General features: G+C 42.6%; 16 non-coding genes across 16 annotated transcripts; all 16 read right to left on the bottom strand.

The window, feature by feature from the left end:
• Positions 1-806: 806 nt before the first annotated feature.
• trnas-gcu (transfer RNA serine (anticodon GCU)) lies at positions 807-888 on the bottom strand. The gene has a single exon. It is a non-coding gene; the product is annotated as a tRNA-Ser (tRNA).
• A 481-nt stretch (positions 889-1,369) lies between these two features.
• On the bottom strand, positions 1,370-1,451 carry trnas-gcu (transfer RNA serine (anticodon GCU)). Its single transcript has one exon. It is a non-coding gene; the product is annotated as a tRNA-Ser (tRNA).
• A 638-nt stretch (positions 1,452-2,089) lies between these two features.
• On the bottom strand, positions 2,090-2,171 carry trnas-gcu (transfer RNA serine (anticodon GCU)). The gene has a single exon. It is a non-coding gene; the product is annotated as a tRNA-Ser (tRNA).
• A 1,043-nt stretch (positions 2,172-3,214) lies between these two features.
• Positions 3,215-3,296, bottom strand: trnas-gcu (transfer RNA serine (anticodon GCU)). The gene has a single exon. It is a non-coding gene; the product is annotated as a tRNA-Ser (tRNA).
• A 1,037-nt stretch (positions 3,297-4,333) lies between these two features.
• trnas-gcu (transfer RNA serine (anticodon GCU)) lies at positions 4,334-4,415 on the bottom strand. Its single transcript has one exon. It is a non-coding gene; the product is annotated as a tRNA-Ser (tRNA).
• A 1,220-nt stretch (positions 4,416-5,635) lies between these two features.
• Positions 5,636-5,717, bottom strand: trnas-gcu (transfer RNA serine (anticodon GCU)). The gene has a single exon. It is a non-coding gene; the product is annotated as a tRNA-Ser (tRNA).
• Positions 5,718-9,548: 3,831 nt separating this feature from the next.
• trnas-gcu (transfer RNA serine (anticodon GCU)) lies at positions 9,549-9,630 on the bottom strand. Its single transcript has one exon. It is a non-coding gene; the product is annotated as a tRNA-Ser (tRNA).
• A 2,156-nt stretch (positions 9,631-11,786) lies between these two features.
• trnas-gcu (transfer RNA serine (anticodon GCU)) lies at positions 11,787-11,868 on the bottom strand. The gene has a single exon. It is a non-coding gene; the product is annotated as a tRNA-Ser (tRNA).
• Positions 11,869-15,142: 3,274 nt separating this feature from the next.
• On the bottom strand, positions 15,143-15,224 carry trnas-gcu (transfer RNA serine (anticodon GCU)). The gene has a single exon. It is a non-coding gene; the product is annotated as a tRNA-Ser (tRNA).
• Positions 15,225-16,824: 1,600 nt separating this feature from the next.
• On the bottom strand, positions 16,825-16,906 carry trnas-gcu (transfer RNA serine (anticodon GCU)). The gene has a single exon. It is a non-coding gene; the product is annotated as a tRNA-Ser (tRNA).
• A 1,037-nt stretch (positions 16,907-17,943) lies between these two features.
• On the bottom strand, positions 17,944-18,025 carry trnas-gcu (transfer RNA serine (anticodon GCU)). Its single transcript has one exon. It is a non-coding gene; the product is annotated as a tRNA-Ser (tRNA).
• Positions 18,026-19,048: 1,023 nt separating this feature from the next.
• trnas-gcu (transfer RNA serine (anticodon GCU)) lies at positions 19,049-19,130 on the bottom strand. The gene has a single exon. It is a non-coding gene; the product is annotated as a tRNA-Ser (tRNA).
• A 1,592-nt stretch (positions 19,131-20,722) lies between these two features.
• On the bottom strand, positions 20,723-20,804 carry trnas-gcu (transfer RNA serine (anticodon GCU)). The gene has a single exon. It is a non-coding gene; the product is annotated as a tRNA-Ser (tRNA).
• Positions 20,805-21,284: 480 nt separating this feature from the next.
• trnas-gcu (transfer RNA serine (anticodon GCU)) lies at positions 21,285-21,366 on the bottom strand. Its single transcript has one exon. It is a non-coding gene; the product is annotated as a tRNA-Ser (tRNA).
• A 480-nt stretch (positions 21,367-21,846) lies between these two features.
• Positions 21,847-21,928, bottom strand: trnas-acu (transfer RNA serine (anticodon ACU)). The gene has a single exon. It is a non-coding gene; the product is annotated as a tRNA-Ser (tRNA).
• A 1,036-nt stretch (positions 21,929-22,964) lies between these two features.
• Positions 22,965-23,046, bottom strand: trnas-gcu (transfer RNA serine (anticodon GCU)). The gene has a single exon. It is a non-coding gene; the product is annotated as a tRNA-Ser (tRNA).
• Positions 23,047-25,153: the final 2,107 nt, after the last annotated feature.

The following is a 25,153-nucleotide window of genomic DNA, read 5'->3' as shown; positions in this document are numbered from 1 at the left end:
ATACCTGAATCGTATTAGACGCACTAGGATTGCGACGGGATTCTATATTCATGTGGGGCCATGTAAGAGAGGAAATAAAAAATGTTTTGTGAAGAGGTTGGTGTTATAATCCACACATGCAGTTCATCGCCTTCACCACTCAGATACCAAGTCCTGTGCTCTCGCTGTGGCAGTCAGCAATTTTACCAGTGTTTGTGAAAGTCAAAATCTTCCAGTGCCAAAATAAAGCACCGAATTTTAATTGTTACACGATGAGATTCTAACCCATGCATGTAGAGCACAATGGATAAGCAGTCCATCGCCTTAACAACTCATCCACCTCATCCTGTTATTTAAATGTGGCAAATGACCTTAAAAAACTGTAGTTGCTGTAATGTAAACCCTAGATTGAAATCAATGAAAGTTAGGCAGAGCAATGGCAAGGCCATGTGTCGATCCCAACGAGACATTTAACAAATGTTTTGTCAGGCCGAGTGGTCTCCAGTGCTTGATTAAGTGTGTTGAGGTGTCGGTTCAAATCCCACTATTGAGGTTGCCCTTGGTGAAGTTATTCTTCAATACCTGAATCTTATTAGTCGCTCTAGGATTGCGCAGGGATTCTATTTTCATGTGGGGCCATGTAAGAGAGGAAATAACAGATGTTGTGTGAAGAGGTTGGTGTTATAATCCACACATGCAGTTCATCGCCTTCACCACTCAGATACCAAGTCCTGTGCTATCGCTGTGGCAGTGAGCAATTTTACCAGTGTTTGTGAAAGTCAAAATCTTCCAGTGCCAAAATAAAGCACCGAATTTTAATTGTTACACGATGAGGATGGGATTCGAACCCATGCATGCAGAGCACAATGGATTAGCAGTCCATCGCCTTAACCACTCGGCCACCTCATCCTGTTATTTACATGTGGCAAATGACCTTAAAAAAACTGTAGTTGCTATATGTAAACCCTAGATTGAAATCAATGAAAGATAGGCAGAGCAATGGCAGGGCCATGTGTCGATCCCAACGAGACATTTAACAAATGTTTTGTCAGGCCGAGTGGTCTCAAGTGCTTGATTAAGTGTGTTGAGCTGTCGGTTCAAATCCAACCATTGAGGTTGCCCTTGGTGAAGCTATTCTTCAATACCTGAATCGTATTAGTCGCACTAGGATTGTGCAGGGACTCTACATTCATGTGGGGCCATGTAAGAGAGGAAATAACAAATGTTTTGTGAAGAGGTTGGTGTTATAATCCACACATGCAGTTCATCGCCTTCACCACTCAGATACCAAGTCCTGTGCTATCGCTGTGGCAGTCAGCAATTTTACCAGTGTTTGTGAAAGTCAAAATCTTCCAGTGCCAAAATAAAGCACCAAATTTTAATTGTTACACGATGAGGATGGGATTCGAACCCATGCATGCAGAGCACAATGGATTAGCAGTCCATCGCCTTAACCACTCGGCCACCTCATCCTGTTTTTTGGGAGTTGCAAATGACCTTAAAAGTCAAAATCTTCCAGTGCCAAAATAAAGCACCGAATTTTAATTGTTACACGATGAGATTCTAACCCATGCATGTAGAGCACAATGGATAAGCAGTCCATCGCCTTAACCACTCATCCACCTCATCCTGTTATTTAAATGTGGCAAATGACCTTAAAAAACTGTAGTTGCTGTAATGTAAACCCTAGATTGAAATCAATGAAAGTTAGGCAGAGCAATGGCAGGGCCATGTGTCGATCCCAACGAGACATTTAACAAATGTTTTGTCAGGCCGAGTGGTCTCCAGTGCTTGATTAAGTGTGTTGAGGTGTCGGTTCAAATCCCACTATTGAGGTTGCCCTTGGTGAAGCTATTCTTCAATACCTGAATCGTATTAGTCGCACTAGGATTGTGCAGGGACTCTACATTCATGTGGGGCCATGTAAGAGAGGAAATAACAAATGTTTTGTGAAGAGGTTGGTGTTATAATCCACACATGCAGTTCATCGCCTTCACCACTCAGATACCAAGTCCTGTGCTATCGCTGTGGCAGTCAGCAATTTTACCAGTGTTTGTGAAAGTCAAAATCTTCCAGTGCCAAAATAAAGCACAGAATTTTAATTGTTCCACGATGAGGATGGGATTCGAACCCATGCATGCAGAGCACAATGGATTAGCAGTCCATCGCCTTAACCACTCGGCCACCTCATCCTGTTATTTACATGTGGCAAATGACCTTAAAAAAACTGTAGTTGCTATATGTAAACCCTAGATTGAAATCAATGAAAGATAGGCAGAGCAATGGCAGGGCCATGTGTCGATCCCAACGAGACATTTAACAAATGTTTTGTCAGGCCGAGTGGTCTCAAGTGCTTGATTAAGTGTGTTGAGCTGTCGGTTCAAATCCAACCATTGAGGTTGCCCTTGGTGAAGCTATTCTTCAATACCTGAATCGTATTAGTCGCACTAGGATTGTGCAGGGACTCTACATTCATGTGGGGCCATGTAAGAGAGGAAATAACAAATGTTTTGTGAAGAGGTTGGTGTTATAATCCACACATGCAGTTCATCGCCTTCACCACTCAGATACCAAGTCCTGTGCTATCGCTGTGGCAGTCAGCAATTTTACCAGTGTTTGTGAAAGTCAAAATCTTCCAGTTTCAAAATAAAGCACAGAATTTTAATTGCTACACGATGAGGATGGGATTCGAACCCATGCATGCAGAGCACAATGGATTAGCAGTCCATCGCCTTAACCACTAGGCCACCTTATCCTGTTTTTTGGGAGTTGCAAATGACCTTAAAAGACTGTAGTTGCTGTATGTAAACCCTAGATTGAAATCAATGAAAGTTATGCAGAGCAATGGCAAGGACATGTGTCGATCCCATCGAGACATTTAACAAATTTTTTGTCAGGCCGAGTGGTCTCAAGTGCTTGATTAAGTGTTTTGAGCTGTCGGTTCAAATCCCACCATTGAGGTTGCCCTTGGTGAAGCTATTCTTCAATACCTGAATCGTATTAGTCGCACTAGGATTGCGACGGGATTCTATATTCATGTGGGGCCATGTAAGAGAGGAAATAACAAATGTTTTGTGAAGAGGTTGGTGTTATAATCCACACATGCAGTTCATCGCCTTCACCACTCAGATACCAAGTCCTGTGCTCTCGCTGTGGCAGTCAGCAATTTTACCAGTGTTTGTGAAAGTCAAAATCTTCCAGTGCCAAAATAAAGCACCGAATTTTAATTGTTACACGATGAGGATGGGATTCGAACCCATGCATGCAGAGCACAATGGATTAGCAGTCCATCGCCTTAACCACTCGGCCACCTCATCCTGTTATTTACATGTGGCAAATGACCTTAAAAAACTGTAGTTGCTATATGTAAACCCTAGATTGAAATCAATGAAAGATAGGCAGAGCAATGGCAGGGCCATGTGTCGATCCCAACGAGACATTTAACAAACGTTTTGTCAGGCCGAGTGGTCTCCAGTGCTTGATTAAGTGTGTTGAGGTGTCGGTTCAAATCCCACTATTGAGGTTGCCCTTGGTGAAGTTATTCTTCAATACCTGAATCTTATTAGTCGCTCTAGGATTGCGCAGGGATTCTATTTTCATGTGGGGCCATGTAAGAGAGGAAATAACAAATGTTGTGTGAAGAGGTTGGTGTTATAATCCACACATGCAGTTCATCGCCTTCACCACTCAGATACCAAGTCCTGTGCTCTCGCTGTGGCAGTCAGCAATTTTACCAGTGTTTGTGAAAGTCAAAATCTTCCAGTGCCAAAATAAAGCACCGAATTTTAATTGTTACACGATGAGATTCTAACCCATGCATGTAGAGCACAATGGATAAGCAGTCCATCGCCTTAACCACTCATCCACCTCATCCTGTTATTTAAATGTGGCAAATGACCTTAAAAAACTGTAGTTGCTGTAATGTAAACCCTAGATTGAAATCAATGAAAGTTAGGCAGAGCAATGGCAAGGCCATGTGTCGATCCCAACGAGACATTTAACAAATGTTTTGTCAGGCCGAGTGGTCTCCAGTGCTTGATTAAGTGTGTTGAGGTGTCGGTTCAAATCCCACTATTGAGGTTGCCCTTGGTGAAGTTATTCTTCAATACCTGAATCTTATTAGTCGCTCAAGGATTGCGCAGGGATTCTATTTTCATGTGGGGCCATGTAAGAGAGGAAATAACAGATGTTGTGTGAAGAGGTTGGTGTTATAATCCACACATGCAGTTCATCGCCTTCACCACTCAGATACCAAGTCCTGTGCTATCGCTGTGGCAGTGAGCAATTTTACCAGTGTTTGTGAAAGTCAAAATCTTCCAGTGCCAAAATAAAGCACCGAATTTCAATTGTTACACGATGAGGATGGGATTCGAACCCATGCATGCAGAGCACAATGGATTAGCAGTCCATCGCCTTAACCACTCGGCCACCTCATCCTGTTATTTACATGTGGCAAATGACCTTAAAAAAACTGTAGTTGCTATATGTAAACCCTAGATTGAAATCAATGAAAGATAGGCAGAGCAATGGCACGATGAGGATGGGATTCGAACCCATGCATGCAGAGCACAATTGATTAGCAGTCCATCGCCTTAACCACTAGGCCACCTTATCCTGTTTTTTGGGAGTTGCAAATGACCTTAAAAGACTTTAGTTGCTGTATGTAAACCCTAGATTGAAATCAATGAAAGTTATGCAGAGCAATGGCAAGGCCATGTGTCTATCCCATCGAGACATTTAACAAATGTTTTGTCAGGCCGAGTGGTCTCCAGTGCTTGATTAAGTGTGTTGAGGTGTCGGTTCAAATCCCACTATTGAGGTTGCCCTTGGTGAAGTTATTCTTCAATACCTGAATCTTATTAGTCGCTCTAGGATTGCGCAGGGATTCTATTTTCATGTGGGGCCATGTAAGAGAGGAAATAACAAATGTTGTGTGAAGAGGTTGGTGTTATAATCCACACATGCAGTTCATCGCCTTCACCACTCAGATACCAAGTCCTGTGCTCTCGCTGTGGCAGTCAGCAATTTTACCAGTGTTTGTGAAAGTCAAAATCTTCCAGTGCCAAAATAAAGCACCGAATTTTAATTGTTACACGATGAGGAAGGGATTCGAACCCATGCATGCAGAGCACAATGGATTAGCAGTCCATCGCCTTAACCACTCGGCCACCTCATCCTGTTATTTACATGTGGCAAATGACCTTAAAAAACTGTAGTTGCTATATGTAAACCCTAGATTGAAATCAATGAAAGATAGGCAGAGCAATGGCAAGGACAAGTGTCGATCCCATCAAGACATTTAACAAATGTTTTGTCAGGCCGAGTGGTCTCAAGTGCTTGATTAAGTGTTTTGAGCTGTCGGTTCAAATCCCACCATTGAGGTTGCCCTTGGTGAAGCTATTCTTCAATACCTGAATCGTATTAGTCGCACTAGGATTGTGCAGGGACTCTACATTCATGTGGGGCCATGTAAGAGAGGAAATAACAAATGTTTTGTGAAGAGGTTGGTGTTATAATCCACACATGCAGTTCATCGCCTTCACCACTCAGATACCAAGTCCTGTGCTATCGCTGTGGCAGTCAGCAATTTTACCAGTGTTTGTGAAAGTCAAAATCTTCCAGTGCCAAAATAAAGCACCAAATTTTAATTGTTACACGATGAGGATGGGATTCGAACCCATGCATGCAGAGCACAATGGATTAGCAGTCCATCGCCTTAACCACTCGGCCACCTCATCCTGTTTTTTAAATGTGGCAAATGACCTTAAAAAACTGTAGTTGCTGTAATGTAAACCCTAGATTGAAATCAATGAAAGTTAGGCAGAGCAATGGCAAGGCCATGTGTCGATCCCAACGAGACATTTAACAAATGTTTTGTCAGGCCGAGTGGTCTCCAGTGCTTGATTAAGTGTGTTGAGGTGTCGGTTCAAATCCCACTATTGAGGTTGCCCTTGGTGAAGTTATTCTTCAATACCTGAATCTTATTAGTCGCTCTAGGATTGCACAGGGATTCTATTTTCATGTGGGGCCATGTAAGAGAGGAAATAGCAGATGTTGTGTGAAGAGGTTGGTGTTATAATCCACACATGCAGTTCATCGCCTTCACCACTCAGATACCAAGTCCTGTGCTCTCACTGTGGCAGTCAGCAATTTTACCAGTGTTTGTGAAAGTCAAAATCTTCCAGTGCCAAAACAAATCACAGAATTTTAATTGTTACACGATGGGGATGGGATTCGAACCCATGCATGCAGAGCACAATGGATTAGCAGTCCATCGCCTTAACCACTCGGGCACCTCATCCTGTTATTTACATGTGGCAAATGACCTTAAAAAACTGTAGTTGCTATATGTAAACCCTAGATTGAAATCAATGAAAGATAGGCAGAGCAATGGCAGGGCCATGTGTCGATCCCAACGAGACATTTAACAAATGTTTTGTCAGGCCGAGTGGTCTCAAGTGCTTGATTAAGTGTGTTGAGCTGTCGGTTCAAATCCAACCATTGAGGTTGCCCTTGGTGAAGCTATTCTTCAATACCTGAATCGTATTAGTCGCACTAGGATTGTGCAGGGACTCTACATTCATGTGGGGCCATGTAAGAGAGGAAATAACAAATGTTTTGTGAAGAGGTTGGTGTTATAATCCACACATGCAGTTCATCGCCTTCACCACTCAGATACCAAGTCCTGTGCTCTCGCTGTGGCAGTCAGCAATTTTACCAGTGTTTGTGAAAGTCAAAATCTTCCAGTGCCAAAATAAAGCACCGAATTTTAATTGTTACACGATGAGATTCTAACCCATGCATATAGAGCACAATGGATAAGCAGTCCATCGCCTTAACCACTCGGCCACCCCATCCTGTATTTTAGAAGTGGAAAATGACCTTAAAAAACTGTAGTTGCTCTCTGTAAACCCTAGATTGAAATCAATGAAAGTTAGGCAGAGCAATGGCAAGGCCATGTGTCGATCCCATCGAGACATTTAACAAATGTTTTGTCAGGCCGAGTGGTCTCAAGTGCTTGATTAAGTGTGTTGAGGTGTCGGTTCAAATCCAACCATTGAGGTTGCCCTTGGTGAAGCTATTCTTCAATACCTGAATCGTATTAGTCGCACTAGGATTGTGCAGGGACTCTACATTCATGTGGGGCCATGTAAGAGAGGAAATAACAAATGTTTTGTGAAGAGGTTGGTGTTATAATGCACACATGCAGTTCATCGCCTTCACCACTCAGATACCAAGTCCTGTGCTCTCACTGTGGCAGTCAGCAATTTTACCAGTGTTTGTGAAAGTCAAAATCTTCCAGTGCCAAAATAAAGCACCGAATTTTAATTGTTACACGATGAGATTCTAACCCATGCATGTAGAGCACAATGGATAAGCAGTCCATCGCCTTAACCACTCATCCACCTCATCCTGTTATTTAAATGTGGCAAATGACCTTAAAAAACTGTAGTTGCTGTAATGTAAACCCTAGATTGAAATCAATGAAAGTTAGGCAGAGCAATGGCAAGGCCATGTGTCGATCCCAACGAGACATTTAACAAATGTTTTGTCAGGCCGAGTGGTCTCCAGTGCTTGATTAAGTGTGTTGAGGTGTCGGTTCAAATCCCACTATTGAGGTTGCCCTTGGTGAAGTTATTCTTCAATACCTGAATCTTATTAGTCGCTCTAGGATTGCACAGGGATTCTATTTTCATGTGGGGCCATGTAAGAGAGGAAATAACAGATGTTGTGTGAAGAGGTTGGTGTTATAATCCACACATGCAGTTCATCGCCTTCACCACTCAGATACCAAGTCCTGTGCTCTCACTGTGGCAGTCAGCAATTTTACCAGTGTTTGTGAAAGTCAAAATCTTCCAGTGCCAAAACAAATCACAGAATTTTAATTGTTACACGATGGGGATGGGATTCGAACCCATGCATGCAGAGCACAATGGATTAGCAGTCCATCGCCTTAACCACTCGGGCACCTCATCCTGTTATTTACATGTGGCAAATGACCTTAAAAAACTGTAGTTGCTATATGTAAACCCTAGATTGAAATCAATGAAAGATAGGCAGAGCAATGGCAGGGCCATGTGTCGATCCCAACGAGACATTTAACAAATGTTTTGTCAGGCCGAGTGGTCTCAAGTGCTTGATTAAGTGTGTTGAGCTGTCGGTTCAAATCCAACCATTGAGGTTGCCCTTGGTGAAGCTATTCTTCAATACCTGAATCGTATTAGTCGCACTAGGATTGTGCAGGGACTCTACATTCATGTGGGGCCATGTAAGAGAGGAAATAACAAATGTTTTGTGAAGAGGTTGGTGTTATAATCCACACATGCAGTTCATCGCCTTCACCACTCAGATACCAAGTCCTGTGCTCTCGCTGTGGCAGTCAGCAATTTTACCAGTGTTTGTGAAAGTCAAAATCTTCCAGTGCCAAAATAAAGCACCGAATTTTAATTGTTACACGATGAGATTCTAACCCATGCATATAGAGCACAATGGATAAGCAGTCCATCGCCTTAACCACTCGGCCACCCCATCCTGTATTTTAGAAGTGGAAAATGACCTTAAAAAACTGTAGTTGCTCTCTGTAAACCCTAGATTGAAATCAATGAAAGTTAGGCAGAGCAATGGCAAGGCCATGTGTCGATCCCATCGAGACATTTAACAAATGTTTTGTCAGGCCGAGTGGTCTCAAGTGCTTGATTAAGTGTGTTGAGGTGTCGGTTCAAATCCAACCATTGAGGTTGCCCTTGGTGAAGCTATTCTTCAATACCTGAATCGTATTAGTCGCACTAGGATTGTGCAGGGACTCTACATTCATGTGGGGCCATGTAAGAGAGGAAATAACAAATGTTTTGTGAAGAGGTTGGTGTTATAATGCACACATGCAGTTCATCGCCTTCACCACTCAGATACCAAGTCCTGTGCTCTCACTGTGGCAGTCAGCAATTTTACCAGTGTTTGTGAAAGTCAAAATCTTCCAGTGCCAAAATAAAGCACCGAATTTTAATTGTTACACGATGAGATTCTAACCCATGCATGTAGAGCACAATGGATAAGCAGTCCATCGCCTTAACCACTCATCCACCTCATCCTGTTATTTAAATGTGGCAAATGACCTTAAAAAACTGTAGTTGCTGTAATGTAAACCCTAGATTGAAATCAATGAAAGTTAGGCAGAGCAATGGCAAGGCCATGTGTCGATCCCAACGAGACATTTAACAAATGTTTTGTCAGGCCGAGTGGTCTCCAGTGCTTGATTAAGTGTGTTGAGGTGTCGGTTCAAATCCCACTATTGAGGTTGCCCTTGGTGAAGTTATTCTTCAATACCTGAATCTTATTAGTCGCTCTAGGATTGCACAGGGATTCTATTTTCATGTGGGGCCATGTAAGAGAGGAAATAACAGATGTTGTGTGAAGAGGTTGGTGTTATAATCCACACATGCAGTTCATCGCCTTCACCACTCAGATACCAAGTCCTGTGCTCTCACTGTGGCAGTCAGCAGTTTTACCAGTGTTTGTGAAAGTCAAAATCTTCCAGTGCCAAAACAAATCACAGAATTTTAATTGTTACACGATGGGGATGGGATTCGAACCCATGCATGCAGAGCACAATGGATTAGCAGTCCATCGCCTTAACCACTCGGCCACCCCATCCTGTATTTTAGAAGTGGAAAATGACCTTAAAAAACTGTAGTTGCTCTCTGTAAACCCTAGATTGAAATCAATGAAAGTTAGGCAGAGCAATGGCAAGGCCATGTGTCGATCCCATCGAGACATTTAACAAATGTTTTGTCAGGCCGAGTGGTCTCAAGTGCTTGATTAAGTGTGTTGAGGTGTCGGTTCAAATCCAACCATTGAGGTTGCCCTTGGTGAAGCTATTCTTCAATACCTGAATCGTATTAGTCGCACTAGGATTGTGCAGGGACTCTACATTCATGTGGGGCCATGTAAGAGAGGAAATAACAAATGTTTTTTGAAGAGGTTGGTGTTATAATCCACACATGCAGTTCATCGCCTTCACCACTCAGATACCAAGTCCTGTGCTCTCGCTGTGGCAGTCAGCAATTTTACCAGTGTTTGTGAAAGTCAAAATCTTCCAGTGCCAAAATAAAGCACCGAATTTTAATTGTTACACGATGAGATTCTAACCCATGCATGTAGAGCACAATGGATAAGCAGTCCATCGCCTTAACCACTCATCCACCTCATCCTGTTATTTAAATGTGGCAAATGACCTTAAAAAACTGTAGTTGCTGTAATGTAAACCCTAGATTGAAATCAATGAAAGTTAGGCAGAGCAATGGCAAGGCCATGTGTCGATCCCAACGAGACATTTAACAAATGTTTTGTCAGGCCGAGTGGTCTCAAGTGCTTGATTAAGTGTGTTGAGGTGTCGGTTCAAATCCAACCATTGAGGTTGCCCTTGGTGAAGCTATTCTTCAATACCTGAATCGTATTAGTCGCACTAGGATTGTGCAGGGACTCTACATTCATGTGGGGCCATGTAAGAGAGGAAATAACAAATGTTTTGTGAAGAGGTTGGTGTTATAATCCACACATGCAGTTCATCACCTTCACCACTCAGATACCAAGTCCTGTGCTATCGCTGTGGCAGTCAGCAATTTTACCAGTGTTTGTGAAAGTCAAAATCTTCCAGTGCCAAAATAAAGCACCGAATTTTAATTGTTACACGATGAGGATGGGATTCAAACCCATGCATGCAGAGCACAATGGATTAGCAGTCCATCGCCTTAACCACTCGGCCACCTCATCCTGTTTTTTAGAAGTTGCAAATGACCTTAAAATACTGTAGTTGCTGTATGTAAACCCTAGATTGAAATCAATGAAAGATAGGCAGAGCAATGGCAAGGACAAGTGTCGATCCCATCAAGACATTTAACAAATGTTTTGTCAGGCCGAGTGGTCTCAAGTGCTTGATTAAGTGTTTTGAGCTGTCGGTTCAAATCCCACCATTGAGGTTGCCCTTGGTGAAGCTATTCTTCAATACCTGAATCGTATTAGACGCACTAGGATTGCGACGGGATTCTATATTCATGTGGGGCCATGTAAGAGAGGAAATAAAAAATGTTTTGTGAAGAGGTTGGTGTTATAATCCACACATGCAGTTCATCGCCTTCACCACTCAGATACCAAGTCCTGTGCTCTCGCTGTGGCAGTCAGCAATTTTACCAGTGTTTGTGAAAGTCAAAATCTTCCAGTGCCAAAATAAAGCACCGAATTTTAATTGTTACACGATGAGATTCTAACCCATGCATGTAGAGCACAATGGATAAGCAGTCCATCGCCTTAACCACTCATCCACCTCATCCTGTTATTTAAATGTGGCAAATGACCTTAAAAAACTGTAGTTGCTGTAATGTAAACCCTAGATTGAAATCAATGAAAGTTAGGCAGAGCAATGGCAAGGCCATGTGTCGATCCCAACGAGACATTTAACAAATGTTTTGTCAGGCCGAGTGGTCTCCAGTGCTTGATTAAGTGTGTTGAGGTGTCGGTTCAAATCCCACTATTGAGGTTGCCCTTGGTGAAGTTATTCTTCAATACCTGAATCTTATTAGTCGCTCTAGGATTGCACAGGGATTCTATTTTCATGTGGGGCCATGTAAGAGAGGAAATAACAGATGTTGTGTGAAGAGGTTGGTGTTATAATCCACACATGCAGTTCATCGCCTTCACCACTCAGATACCAAGTCCTGTGCTCTCACTGTGGCAGTCAGCAGTTTTACCAGTGTTTGTGAAAGTCAAAATCTTCCAGTGCCAAAACAAATCACAGAATTTTAATTGTTACACGATGGGGATGGGATTCGAACCCATGCATGCAGAGCACAATGGATTAGCAGTCCATCGCCTTAACCACTCGGCCACCCCATCCTGTATTTTAGAAGTGGAAAATGACCTTAAAAAACTGTAGTTGCTCTCTGTAAACCCTAGATTGAAATCAATGAAAGTTAGGCAGAGCAATGGCAAGGCCATGTGTCGATCCCATCGAGACATTTAACAAATGTTTTGTCAGGCCGAGTGGTCTCAAGTGCTTGATTAAGTGTGTTGAGGTGTCGGTTCAAATCCAACCATTGAGGTTGCCCTTGGTGAAGCTATTCTTCAATACCTGAATCGTATTAGTCGCACTAGGATTGTGCAGGGACTCTACATTCATGTGGGGCCATGTAAGAGAGGAAATAACAAATGTTTTTTGAAGAGGTTGGTGTTATAATCCACACATGCAGTTCATCGCCTTCACCACTCAGATACCAAGTCCTGTGCTCTCGCTGTGGCAGTCAGCAATTTTACCAGTGTTTGTGAAAGTCAAAATCTTCCAGTGCCAAAATAAAGCACCGAATTTTAATTGTTACACGATGAGATTCTAACCCATGCATGTAGAGCACAATGGATAAGAAGTCCATCGCCTTAACCACTCATCCACCTCATCCTGTTATTTAAATGTGGCAAATGACCTTAAAAAACTGTAGTTGCTGTAATGTAAACCCTAGATTGAAATCAATGAAAGTTAGGCAGAGCAATGGCAAGGCCATGTGTCGATCCCAACGAGACATTTAACAAATGTTTTGTCAGGCCGAGTGGTCTCAAGTGCTTGATTAAGTGTGTTGAGGTGTCGGTTCAAATCCAACCATTGAGGTTGCCCTTGGTGAAGCTATTCTTCAATACCTGAATCGTATTAGTCGCACTAGGATTGTGCAGGGACTCTACATTCATGTGGGGCCATGTAAGAGAGGAAATAACAAATGTTTTGTGAAGAGGTTGGTGTTATAATCCACACATGCAGTTCATCACCTTCACCACTCAGATACCAAGTCCTGTGCTATCGCTGTGGCAGTCAGCAATTTTACCAGTGTTTGTGAAAGTCAAAATCTTCCAGTGCCAAAATAAAGCACCGAATTTTAATTGTTACACGATGAGGATGGGATTCAAACCCATGCATGCAGAGCACAATGGATTAGCAGTCCATCGCCTTAACCACTCGGCCACCTCATCCTGTTTTTTAGAAGTTGCAAATGACCTTAAAATACTGTAGTTGCTGTATGTAAACCCTAGATTGAAATCAATGAAAGTTATGCAGAGCAATGGCAAGGCCATGTGTCTATCCCATCGAGACATTTAACAAATGTTTTGTCAGGCCGAGTGGTCTCCAGTGCTTGATTAAGTGTGTTGAGGTGTCGGTTCAAATCCCACTATTGAGGTTGCCCTTGGTGAAGTTATTCTTCAATACCTGAATCTTATTAGTCGCTCTAGGATTGCGCAGGGATTCTATTTTCATGTGGGGCCATGTAAGAGAGGAAATAACAAATGTTGTGTGAAGAGGTTGGTGTTATAATCCACACATGCAGTTCATCGCCTTCACCACTCAGATACCAAGTCCTGTGCTCTCGCTGTGGCAGTCAGCAATTTTACCAGTGTTTGTGAAAGTCAAAATCTTCCAGTGCCAAAATAAAGCACCGAATTTTAATTGTTACACGATGAGATTCTATCCCATGCATGTAGAGCACAATGGATAAGCAGTCCATCGCCTTAACCACTCATCCACCTCATCCTGTTATTTAAATGTGGCAAATGACCTTAAAAAACTGTAGTTGCTGTAATGTAAACCCTAGATTGAAATCAATGAAAGTTAGGCAGAGCAATGGCAAGGCCATGTGTCGATCCCAACGAGACATTTAACAAATGTTTTGTCAGGCCGAGTGGTCTCAAGTGCTTGATTAAGTGTGTTGAGGTGTCGGTTCAAATCCAACCATTGAGGTTGCCCTTGGTGAAGCTATTCTTCAATACCTGAATCGTATTAGTCGCACTAGGATTGTGCAGGGACTCTACATTCATGTGGGGCCATGTAAGAGAGGAAATAACAAATGTTTTGTGAAGAGGTTGGTGTTATAATCCACATATGCAGTTCATCGCCTTCACCACTCAGATACCAAGTCCTGTGCTATCGCTGTGGCAGTCAGCAATTTTACCAGTGTTTGTGAAAGTCAAAATCTTCCAGTGCCAAAACAAATCACAGAATTTTAATTGTTACACGATGGGGATGGGATTCGAACCCATGCATGCAGAGCACAATGGATTAGCAGTCCATCGCCTTAACCACTCGGCCACCTCATCCTGTTATTTACATGTGGCAAATGACCTTAAAAAACTGTAGTTGCTGTAATGTAAACCCTAGATTGAAATCAATGAAAGATAGGCAGAGCAATGGCAAGGACAAGTGTCGATCCCATCAAGACATTTAAAAAATGTTTTGTCAGGCCGAGTGGTCTCAAGTGCTTGATTAAGTGTTTTGAGCTGTCGGTTCAAATCCCACCATTGAGGTTGCCCTTGGTGAAGCTATTCTTCAATACCTGAATCGTATTAGTCGCACTAGGATTGTGCAGGGACTCTACATTCATGTGGGGCATGTAAGAGAGGAAATAACAAATGTTTTGTGAAGAGGTTGGTGTTATAATCCACACATGCAGTTCATCGCCTTCACCACTCAGTTACCAAGTCCTGTGCTCTCGCTGTGGCAGTCAGCAATTTTACCAGTGTTTGTGAAAGTCAAAATCTTCCAGTGCCAAAATAAAGCACCGAATTTTAATTGTTACACGATGAGATTCTAACCCATGCATATAGAGCACAATGGATAAGCAGTCCATCGCCTTAACCACTCGGCCACCCCATCCTGTATTTTAGAAGTGGAAAATGACCTTAAAAAACTGTAGTTGCTCTCTGTAAACCCTAGATTGAAATCAATGAAAGTTAGGCAGAGCAATGGCAAGGCCATGTGTCGATCCCATCGAGACATTTAACAAATGTTTTGTCAGGCCGAGTGGTCTCAAGTGCTTGATTAAGTGTGTTGAGGTGTCGGTTCAAATCCAACCATTGAGGTTGCCCTTGGTGAAGCTATTCTTCAATACCTGAATCGTATTAGTCGCACTAGGATTGTGCAGGGACTCTACATTCATGTGGGGCCATGTAAGAGAGGAAATAACAAATGTTTTGTGAAGAGGTTGGTGTTATAATGCACACATGCAGTTCATCGCCTTCACCACTCAGATACCAAGTCCTGTGCTCTCACTGTGGCAGTCAGCAATTTTACCAGTGTTTGTGAAAGTCAAAATCTTCCAGTGCCAAAATAAAGCACCAAATTTTAATTGTTACACGATGAGGATGGGATTCGAACCCATGCATGCAGAGCACAATGGATTAGCAGTCCATCGCCTTAACCACTCGGCCACCTCATCCTGTTTATTGGGAGTTGCAAATGACCTTAAAAGACTGTAGTTGCTGTATGTAAACCCTAGATTGAAATCAATGAAAGTTATGCAGAGCAATGGCAAGGCCATGTGTCGATCCCATCGAGACATTTAACAAATGTTTTGTCAGGCCGAGTGGTCTCAAGTGCTTGATTAAGTGTTTTGAGCTGTCGGTTCAAATCCCACCATTGAGGTTGCCCTTGGTGAAGCTATTCTTCAATACCTGAATCGTATTAGACGCACTAGGATTGCGACGGGATTCTATATTCATGTGGGGCCATGTAAGAGAGGAAATAAAAAATGTTTTGTGAAGAGGTTGGTGTTATAATCCACACATGCAGTTCATCGCCTTCACCACTCAGATACCAAGTCCTGTGCTCTCGCTGTGGCAGTCAGCAATTTTACCAGTGTTTGTGAAAGTCAAAATCTTCCAGTGCCAAAATAAAGCACAGAATTTTAATTGTTACACGATGAGATTCTAACCCATGCATGTAGAGCACAATGGATAAGCAGTCCATCGCCTTAACCACTCATCCACCTCATCCTGTTATTTAAATGTGGCAAATGACCTTAAAAAACTGTAGTTGCTGTAATGTAAACCCTAGATTGAAATCAATGAAAGTTAGGCAGAGCAATGGCAAGGCCATGTGTCGATCCCAACGAGACATTTAACAAATGTTTTGTCAGGCCGAGTGGTCTCAAGTGCTTGATTAAGTGTGTTGAGGTGTCGGTTCAAATCCAACCATTGAGGTTGCCCTTGGTGAAGCTATTCTTCAATACCTGAATCGTATTAGTCGCACTAGGATTGTGCAGGGACTCTACATTCATGTGGGGCCATGTAAGAGAGGAAATAACAAATGTTTTGTGAAGAGGTTGGTGTTATAATCCACACATGCAGTTCATCACCTTCACCACTCAGATACCAAGTCCTGTGCTATCGCTGTGGCAGTCAGCAATTTTACCAGTGTTTGTGAAAGTCAAAATCTTCCAGTGCCAAAATAAAGCACCAAATTTTAATTGTTACACGATGAGGATGGGATTCAAACCCATGCATGCAGAGCACAATGGATTAGCAGTCCATCGCCTTAACCACTCGGCCACCTCATCCTGTTTTTTAGAAGTTGCAAATGACCTTAAAATACTGTAGTTGCTGTATGTAAACCCTAGATTGAAATCAATGAAAGTTATGCAGAGCAATGGCAAGGAACATGTGTCTATCCCATCGAGACATTTAACAAATGTTTTGTCAGGCCGAGTGGTCTCCAGTGCTTGATTAAGTGTGTTGAGGTGTCGGTTCAAATCCCACTATTGAGGTTGCCCTTGGTGAAGTTATTCTTCAATACCTGAATCTTATTAGTCGCTCTAGGATTGTGCAGGGACTCTACATTCATGTGGGGCCATGTAAGAGAGGAAATAACAAATGTTTTGTGAAGAGGTTGGTGTTATAATCCACACATGCAGTTCATCGCCTTCACCACTCAGATACCAAGTCCTGTGCTATCGCTGTGGCAGTCAGCAATTTTACCAGTGTTTGTGAAAGTCAAAATCTTCCAGTGCCAAAATAAAGCACCAAATTTTAATTGTTACACGATGAGGATGGGATTCGAACCCATGCATGCAGAGCACAATGGATTAGCAGTCCATCGCCTTAACCACTCGGCCACCTCATCCTGTTTTTTGGGAGTTGCAAATGACCTTAAAAGACTGTAGTTGCTGTATGTAAACCCTAGATTGAAATCAATGAAAGTTATGCAGAGCAATGGCAAGGACATGTGTCGATCCCATCGAGACATTTTACAAATGTTTTGTCAGGCCGAGTGGTCTCAAGTGCTTGATTAAGTGTTTTGAGCTGTCGGTTCAAATCCCACCATTGAGGTTGCCCTTGGTGAAGCTATTCTTCAATACCTGAATCGTATTAGACGCACTAGGATTGCGACGGGATTCTATATTCATGTGGGGCCATGTAAGAGAGGAAATAAAAAATGTTTTGTGAAGAGGTTGGTGTTATAATCCACACATGCAGTTCATCGCCTTCACCACTCAGATACCAAGTCCTGTGCTCTCGCTGTGGCAGTCAGCAATTTTACCAGTGTTTGTGAAAGTCAAAATCTTCCAGTGCCAAAATAAAGCACCGAATTTTAATTGTTACACGATGAGATTCTAACCCATGCATGTAGAGCACAATGGATAAGCAGTCCATCGCCTTAACCACTCATCCACCTCATCCTGTTATTTAAATGTGGCAAATGACCTTAAAAAACTGTAGTTGCTGTAATGTAAACCCTAGATTGAAATCAATGAAAGTTAGGCAGAGCAATGGCAAGGCCATGTGTCGATCCCAACGAGACATTTAACAAATGTTTTGTCAGGCCGAGTGGTCTCCAGTGCTTGATTAAGTGTGTTGAGGTGTCGGTTCAAATCCCACTATTGAGGTTGCCCTTGGTGAAGTTATTCTTCAATACCTGAATCTTATTAGTCGCTCTAGGATTGCACAGGGATTCTATTTTCATGTGGGGCCATGTAAGAGAGGAAATAACAGATGTTGTGTGAAGAGGTTGGTGTTATAATCCACACATGCAGTTCATCGCCTTCACCACTCAGATACCAAGTCCTGTGCTCTCACTGTGGCAGTCAGCAATTTTACCAGTGTTTGTGAAAGTCAAAATCTTCCAGTGCCAAAACAAATCACAGAATTTTAATTGTTACACGATGGGGATGGGATTCGAACCCATGCATGCAGAGCACAATGGATTAGCAGTCCATCGCCTTAACCACTCGGCCACCCCATCCTGTATTTTAGAAGTGGAAAATGACCTTAAAAAACTGTAGTTGCTCTCTGTAAACCCTAGATTGAAATCAATGAAAGTTAGGCAGAGCAATGGCAAGGCCATGTGTCGATCCCATCGAGACATTTAACAAATGTTTTGTCAGGCCGAGTGGTCTCAAGTGCTTGAGGTGTCGGTTCAAATCCAACCATTGAGGTTGCCCTTGGTGAAGCTATTCTTCAATACCTGAATCGTATTAGTCGCACTAGGATTGTGCAGGGACTCTACATTCATGTGGGGCCATGTAAGAGAGGAAATAACAAATGTTTTTTGAAGAGGTTGGTGTTATAATCCACACATGCAGTTCATCGCCTTCACCACTCAGATACCAAGTCCTGTGCTCTCGCTGTGGCAGTCAGCAATTTTACCAGTGTTTGTGAAAGTCAAAATCTTCCAGTGCCAAAATAAAGCACCGAATTTTAATTGTTACACGATGAGATTCTAACCCATGCATATAGAGCACAATGGATAAGCAGGCCATCGCCTTAACCACTCGGCCACCCCATCCTGTATTTTAGAAGTGGAAAATGACCTTAAAAAACTGTAGTTGCTCTCTGTAAACCCTAGATTGAAATCAATGAAAGTTAGGCAGAGCAATGGCAAGGCCATGTGTCGATCCCATCGAGACATTTAACAAATGTTTTGTCAGGCCGAGTGGTCTCAAGTGCTTGATTAAGTGTGTTGAGGTGTCGGTTCAAATCCAACCATTGAGGTTGCCCTTGGTGAAGCTATTCTTCAATACCTGAATCGTATTAGTCGCACTAGGATTGTGCAGGGACTCTACATTCATGTGGGGCCATGTAAGAGAGGAAATAACAAATGTTTTGTGAAGAGGTTGGTGTTATAATCCACACATGCAGTTCATCGCCTTCACCACTCAGATACCAAGTCCTGTGCTCTCGCTGTGGCAGTCAGCAATTTTACCAGTGTTTGTGAAAGTCAAAATCTTCCAGTGCCAAAATAAAGCACCGAATTTTAATTGTTACACGATGAGGATGGGATTCGAACCCATGCATGCAGAGCACAATGGATTAGCAGTCCATCGCCTTAACCACTCGGCCACCTCATCCTGTTTTTTGGGAGTTGCAAATGACCTTAAAAGACTGTAGTTGCTGTATGTAAACCCTAGATTGAAATCAATGAAAGTTATGCAGAGCAATGGCAAGGACATGTGTCGATCCCATCGAGACATTTAACAAATGTTTTGTCAGGCCGAGTGGTCTCAAGTGCTTGATTAAGTGTTTTGAGCTGTCGGTTCAAATCCCACCATTGAGGTTGCCCTTGGTGAAGCTATTCTTCAATACCTGAATCGTATTAGACGCACTAGGATTGCGACGGGATTCTATATTCATGTGGGGCCATGTAAGAGAGGAAATAAAAAATGTTTGTGAAGAGGTTGGTGTTATAATCCACACATGCAGTTCATCGCCTTCACCACTCAGATACCAAGTCATGTGCTCTCGCTGTGGCAGTCAGCAATTTTACCAGTGTTTGTGAAAGTCAAAATCTTCCAGTGCCAAAATAAAGCACCGAATTTTAATTGTTACACGATGAGATTCTAACCCATGCATGTAGAGCACAATGGATAAGCAGTCCATCGCCTTAACCACTCATCCACCTCATCCTGTTATTTAAATGTGGCAAATGACCTTAAAAAACTGTAGTTGCTGTAATGTAAACCCTAGATTGAAATCAATGAAAGTTAGGCAGAGCAATGGCAAGGCCATGTGTCGATCCCAACGAGACATTTAACAAATGTTTTGTCAGGCCGAGTGGTCTCCAGTGCTTGATTAAGTGTGTTGAGGTGTCGGTTCAAATCCCACTATTGAGGTTGCCCTTGGTGAAGTTATTCTTCAATACCTGAATCTTATTAGTCGCTCTAGGATTGCACAGGGATTCTATTTTCATGTGGGGCCATGTAAGAGAGGAAATAACAGATTTTGTGTGAAGAGGTTGGTGTTATAATCCACACATGCAGTTCATCGCCTTCACCACTCAGATACCAAGTCCTGTGCTCTCACTGTGGCAGTCAGCAATTTTACCAGTGTTTGTGAAAGTCAAAATCTTCCAGTGCCAAAATAAAGCACAGAATTTTAATTGTTACACGATGAGATTCTAACCCATGCATGTAGAGCACAATGGATAAGCAGTCCATCGCCTTAACCACTTATCCACCTCATCCTGTTATTTACATGTGGCAAATGACCTTAAAAACCTGTAGTTGCTATATGTAAACCCTAGATTGAAATCAATGAAAGTTAGGCAGAGCAATGGCAGGGCCATGTGTCGATCCCAACGAGACATTTAACAAATGTTTTGTCAGGCCGAGTGGTCTCAAGTGCTTGATTAAGTGTGTTGAGGTGTCGGTTCAAATCCAACCATTGAGGTTGCCCTTGGTGAAGCTATTCTTCAATACCTGAATCTTATTAGTCGCACTAGAATTGCGCAGGGATTCTATATTCATGTGGGGCCATGTAAGAGATGAAATAACAAATGTTTTGTGAAGAGGTTGGCATTATAATCCACACATGCAGTTCATCGCCTTCACCACTCAGATACCAAGTCCTGTGCTCTCGCTGTGGCAGTCAGCAATTTTACCAGTGTTTGTGAAAGTCAAAATCTTCCAGTGCCAAAATAAAGCACATCATTTTAATTGTTACACGATGAGGATGGGATTCGAACCCATGCATGCAGAGCACAATGGATTAGCAGTCCATCGCCTTAACCACTCGGCCACCCCATCCTGTATTTTAGAAGTGGAAAATGACCTTAAAAAACTGTAGTTGCTGTATGTAAACCCTAGATTGAAATCAATGAAAGTTATGCAGAGCAATGGCAAGGCCATGTGTCGATCCCATCGAGACATTTAACAAATGTTTTGTCAGGCCGAGTGGTCTCAAGTGCTTGATTAAGTGTTTTGAGCTGTCGGTTCAAATCCCACCATTGAGGTTGCCCTTGGTGAAGCTATTCTTCAATACCTGAATCTTATTAGTCGCACTAGAATTGCGCAGGGATTCTATATTCATGTGGGGCCATGTAAGAGATGAAATAACAAATGTTTTGTGAAGAGGTTGGCGTTATAATCCACACATGCAGTTCATCGCCTTCACCACTCAGATACCAAGTCCTGTGCTCTCGCTGTGGCAGTCAGCAATTTTACCAGTGTTTGTGAAAGTCAAAATCTTCCAGTGCCAAAATAAAGCAGATCATTTTAATTGTTACACGATGAGGATGGGATTCGAACCCATGCATGCAGAGCACAATGGATTAGCAGTCCATCGCCTTAACCACTCGGCCACCTCATCCTGTTTTTTGGAAGTTGCAAATGACCTTAAAAGACTGTAGTTGCTGTATGTAAACCCTAGATTGAAATCAATGAAAGTTATGCAGAGCAATGGCAAGGTCATGTGTCGATCCCATCGAGACATTTAACAAATGTTTTGTCAGGCCGAGTGGACTCCAGTGCTTGATTAAGTGTGTTGAGGTGTCGGTTCAAATCCCACTATTGAGGTTGCCCTTGGTGAAGTTATTCTTCAATACCTGAATCTTATTAGTCGCTCTAGGATTGCGCAGGGATTCTATTTTCATGTGGGGCCATGTAAGAGAGGAAATAACAACTGTTGTGTGAAGAGGTTGGTGTTATAATCCACACATGCAGTTCATCGCCTTCACCACTCAGATACCAAGTCCTGTGCTCTCGCTGTGGCAGTCAGCAATTTTACCAGTGTTTGTGAAAGTCAAAATCTTCCAGTGCCAAAACAAATCACCGAATTTTAATTGTTACACGATGGGGATGGGATTCAAACCCATGCATGTAGAGCACAATGGATTAGTAGTCCATCGCCTTAACCACTCGGCCACCCCATCCTGTATTTTAGAAGTGGAAAATGACCTTAAAAAACTGTAGTTGCTCTCTGTAAACCCTAGATTGAAATCAATGAAAGTTAGGCAGAGCAATGGCAAGGCCATGTGTCGATCCCATCGAGACATTTAACAAATGTTTTGTCAGGCCGAGTGGTCTCAAGTGCTTGATTAAGTGTGTTGAGGTGTCAGTTCAAATCCAACCATTGAGGTTGCCCTTGGTGAAGCTATTCTTCAATACCTGAATCGTATTAGTCGCACTAGGATTGTGCAGGGACTCTACATTCATGTGGGGCCATGTAAGAGAGGAAATAACAAATGTTTTTTGAAGAGGTTGGTGTTATAATCCACACATGCAGTTCATCGCCTTCACCACTCAGATACCAAGTCCTGTGCTCTCGCTGTGGCAGTCAGCAATTTTACCAGTGTTTGTGAAAGTCAAAATCTTCCAGTGCCAAAATAAAGCACCGAATTTTAATTGTTACACGATGAGATTCTAACCCATGCATGTAGAGCACAATGGATAAGCAGTCCATCGCCTTAACCACTCGGCCACCCCATCCTGTATTTTGGAAGTTGCAAATGACCTTAAAAGACCGTAGTTGCTGTATGTAAACCCTAGATTGAAATCAATGAAAGTTATGCAGAGCAATGGCAAGGTCATGTGTCGATCCCATCGAGACATTTAACAAATGTTTTGTCAGGCCGAGTGGACTCCAGTGCTTGATTAAGTGTGTTGAGGTGTCGGTTCAAATCCAACCATTGAGGTTGCCCTTGGTGAAGCTATTCTTCAATACCTGAATCGTATTAGTCGCACTAGGATTGTGCAGGGACTCTACATTCATGTGGGGCCATGTAAGAGAGGAAATAACAAATGTTTTTTGAAGAGGTTGGTGTTATAATCCACACATGCAGTTCATCGCCTTCACCACTCAGATACCAAGTCCTGTGCTCTCGCTGTGGCAGTCAGCAATTTTACCAGTGTTTGTGAAAGTCAAAATCTTCCAGTGCCAAAATAAAGCAGATCATTTTAATTGTTACACGATGAGGATGGGATTCGAACCCACGCATGCAGAGCACAATGGATTAGCAGTCCATCGCCTTAACCACTCGGCCACCTCATCCTGTTAATTGGAATTTGCAAATGACCTTAAAAGACCGTAGTTGCTGTATGTAAACCCTAGATTGAAATCAATGAAAGTTATGCAGAGCAATGGCAAGGTCATGTGTCGATCCCATCGAGACATTTAACAAATGTTTTGTCAGGCCGAGTGGACTCCAGTGCTTGATTAAGTGTGTTGAGGTGTCGGTTCAAATCCCACTATTGAGGTTGCCCTTGGTGAAGTTATTCTTCAATACCTGAATCTTATTAGTCGCTCTAGGATTGCGCAGGGATTCTATTTTCATGTGGGGCCATGTAAGAGAGGAAATAACAAATGTTGTGTGAAGAGGTTGGTGTTATAATCCACACATGCAGTTCATCGCCTTCACCACTCAGATACCAAGTCCTGTGCTCTCGCTGTGGCAGTCAGCAATTTTACCAGTGTTTGTGAAAGTCAAAATCTTCCAGTGCCAAAATAAAGCACCGAATTTTAATTGTTACACGATGAGATTCTAACCCATGCATGTAGAGCACAATGGATAAGCAGTCCATCGCCTTAACCACTCGGCCACCCCATCCTGTATTTTAGAAGTGGAAAATGACCTTAAAAAACTGTAGTTGCTCTCTGTAAACCCTAGATTGAAATCAATGAAAGTTAGGCAGAGCAATGGCAAGGCCATGTGTCGATCCCATCGAGACATTTAACAAATGTTTTGTCAGGCCGAGTGGTCTCAAGTGCTTGATTAAGTGTGTTGAGGTGTCGGTTCAAATCCAACCATTGAGGTTGCCCTTGGTGAAGCTATTCTTCAATACCTGAATCGTATTAGTCACACTAGGATTGTGCAGGGACTCTACATTCATGTGGGGCCATGTAAGAGAGGAAATAACAAATGTTTTGTGAAGAGGTTGGTGTTATAATGCACACATGCAGTTCATCGCCTTCACCACTCAGATACCAAGTCCTGTGCTCTCAATGTGGCAGTCAGCAATTTTACCAGTGTTTGTGAAAGTCAAAATCTTCCAGTGCCAAAACAAATCACCGAATTTTAATTGTTACACGATGGGGATGGGATTCTAACCCATGCATGCAGAGCACAATGGATTAGCAGTCCATCGCCTTAACCACTCGGCCACCTCATCCTGTATTTTAGAAGTGGAAAATGACCTTAAAAAACTGTAGTTGCTCTCTGTAAAACCTAGATTGATATCAATGAAAGTTAGGCAGAGCAATGGCAAGGCCATGTGTCGATCCCATCGAGACATTTAACAAATGTTTTGTCAGGCCGAGTGGTCTCAAGTGCTTGATTAAGTGTGTTGAGGTGTCAGTTCAAATCCAACCATTGAGGTTGCCCTTGGTGAAGCTATTCTTCAATACCTGAATCGTATTAGTCGCACTAGGATTGTGCAGGGACTCTACATTCATGTGGGGCCATGTAAGAGATGAAATAACAAATGTTTTTTGAAGAGGTTGGTGTTATAATCCACACATGCAGTTCATCGCCTTCACCACTCAGATACCAAGTCCTGTGCTCTCGCTGTGGCAGTCAGCAATTTTACCAGTGTTTGTGAAAGTCAAAATCTTCCAGTGCCAAAATAAAGCACCGAATTTTAATTGTTACACGATGAGATTCTAACCCATGCATGTAGAGCACAATGGATAAGCAGTCCATCGCCTTAACCACTCGGCCACCCCATCCTGTATTTTAGAAGTGGAAAATGACCTTAAAAAACTGTAGTTGCTCTCTGTAAACCCTAGATTGAAATCAATGAAAGTTAGGCAGAGCAATGGCAAGGCCATGTGTCGATCCCATCGAGACATTTAACAAATGTTTTGTCAGGCCGAGTGGTCTCAAGTGCTTGATTAAGTGTGTTGAGGTGTCGGTTCAAATCCAACCATTGAGGTTGCCCTTGGTGAAGCTATTCTTCAATACCTGAATCGTATTAGTCGCACTAGGATTGTGCAGGGACTCTACATTCATGTGGGGCCATGTAAGAGAGGAAATAACAAATGTTTTGTGAAGAGGTTGGTGTTATAATGCACACATGCAGTTCATCGCCTTCACCACTCAGATACCAAGTCCTGTGCTCTCACTGTGGCAGTCAGCAATTTTACCAGTGTTTGTGAAAGT

This window comes from Oncorhynchus mykiss, chromosome 15 (assembly GCF_057628025.1).
Source record: "Oncorhynchus mykiss isolate SJ-2025 chromosome 15, ASM5762802v1, whole genome shotgun sequence".
Lineage (NCBI taxonomy): Eukaryota > Metazoa > Chordata > Actinopteri > Salmoniformes > Salmonidae > Oncorhynchus > Oncorhynchus mykiss.
The sequence above is the reverse complement of the archived record's forward strand: the minus strand, read 5'-3'. Positions and strand labels throughout refer to the sequence as shown.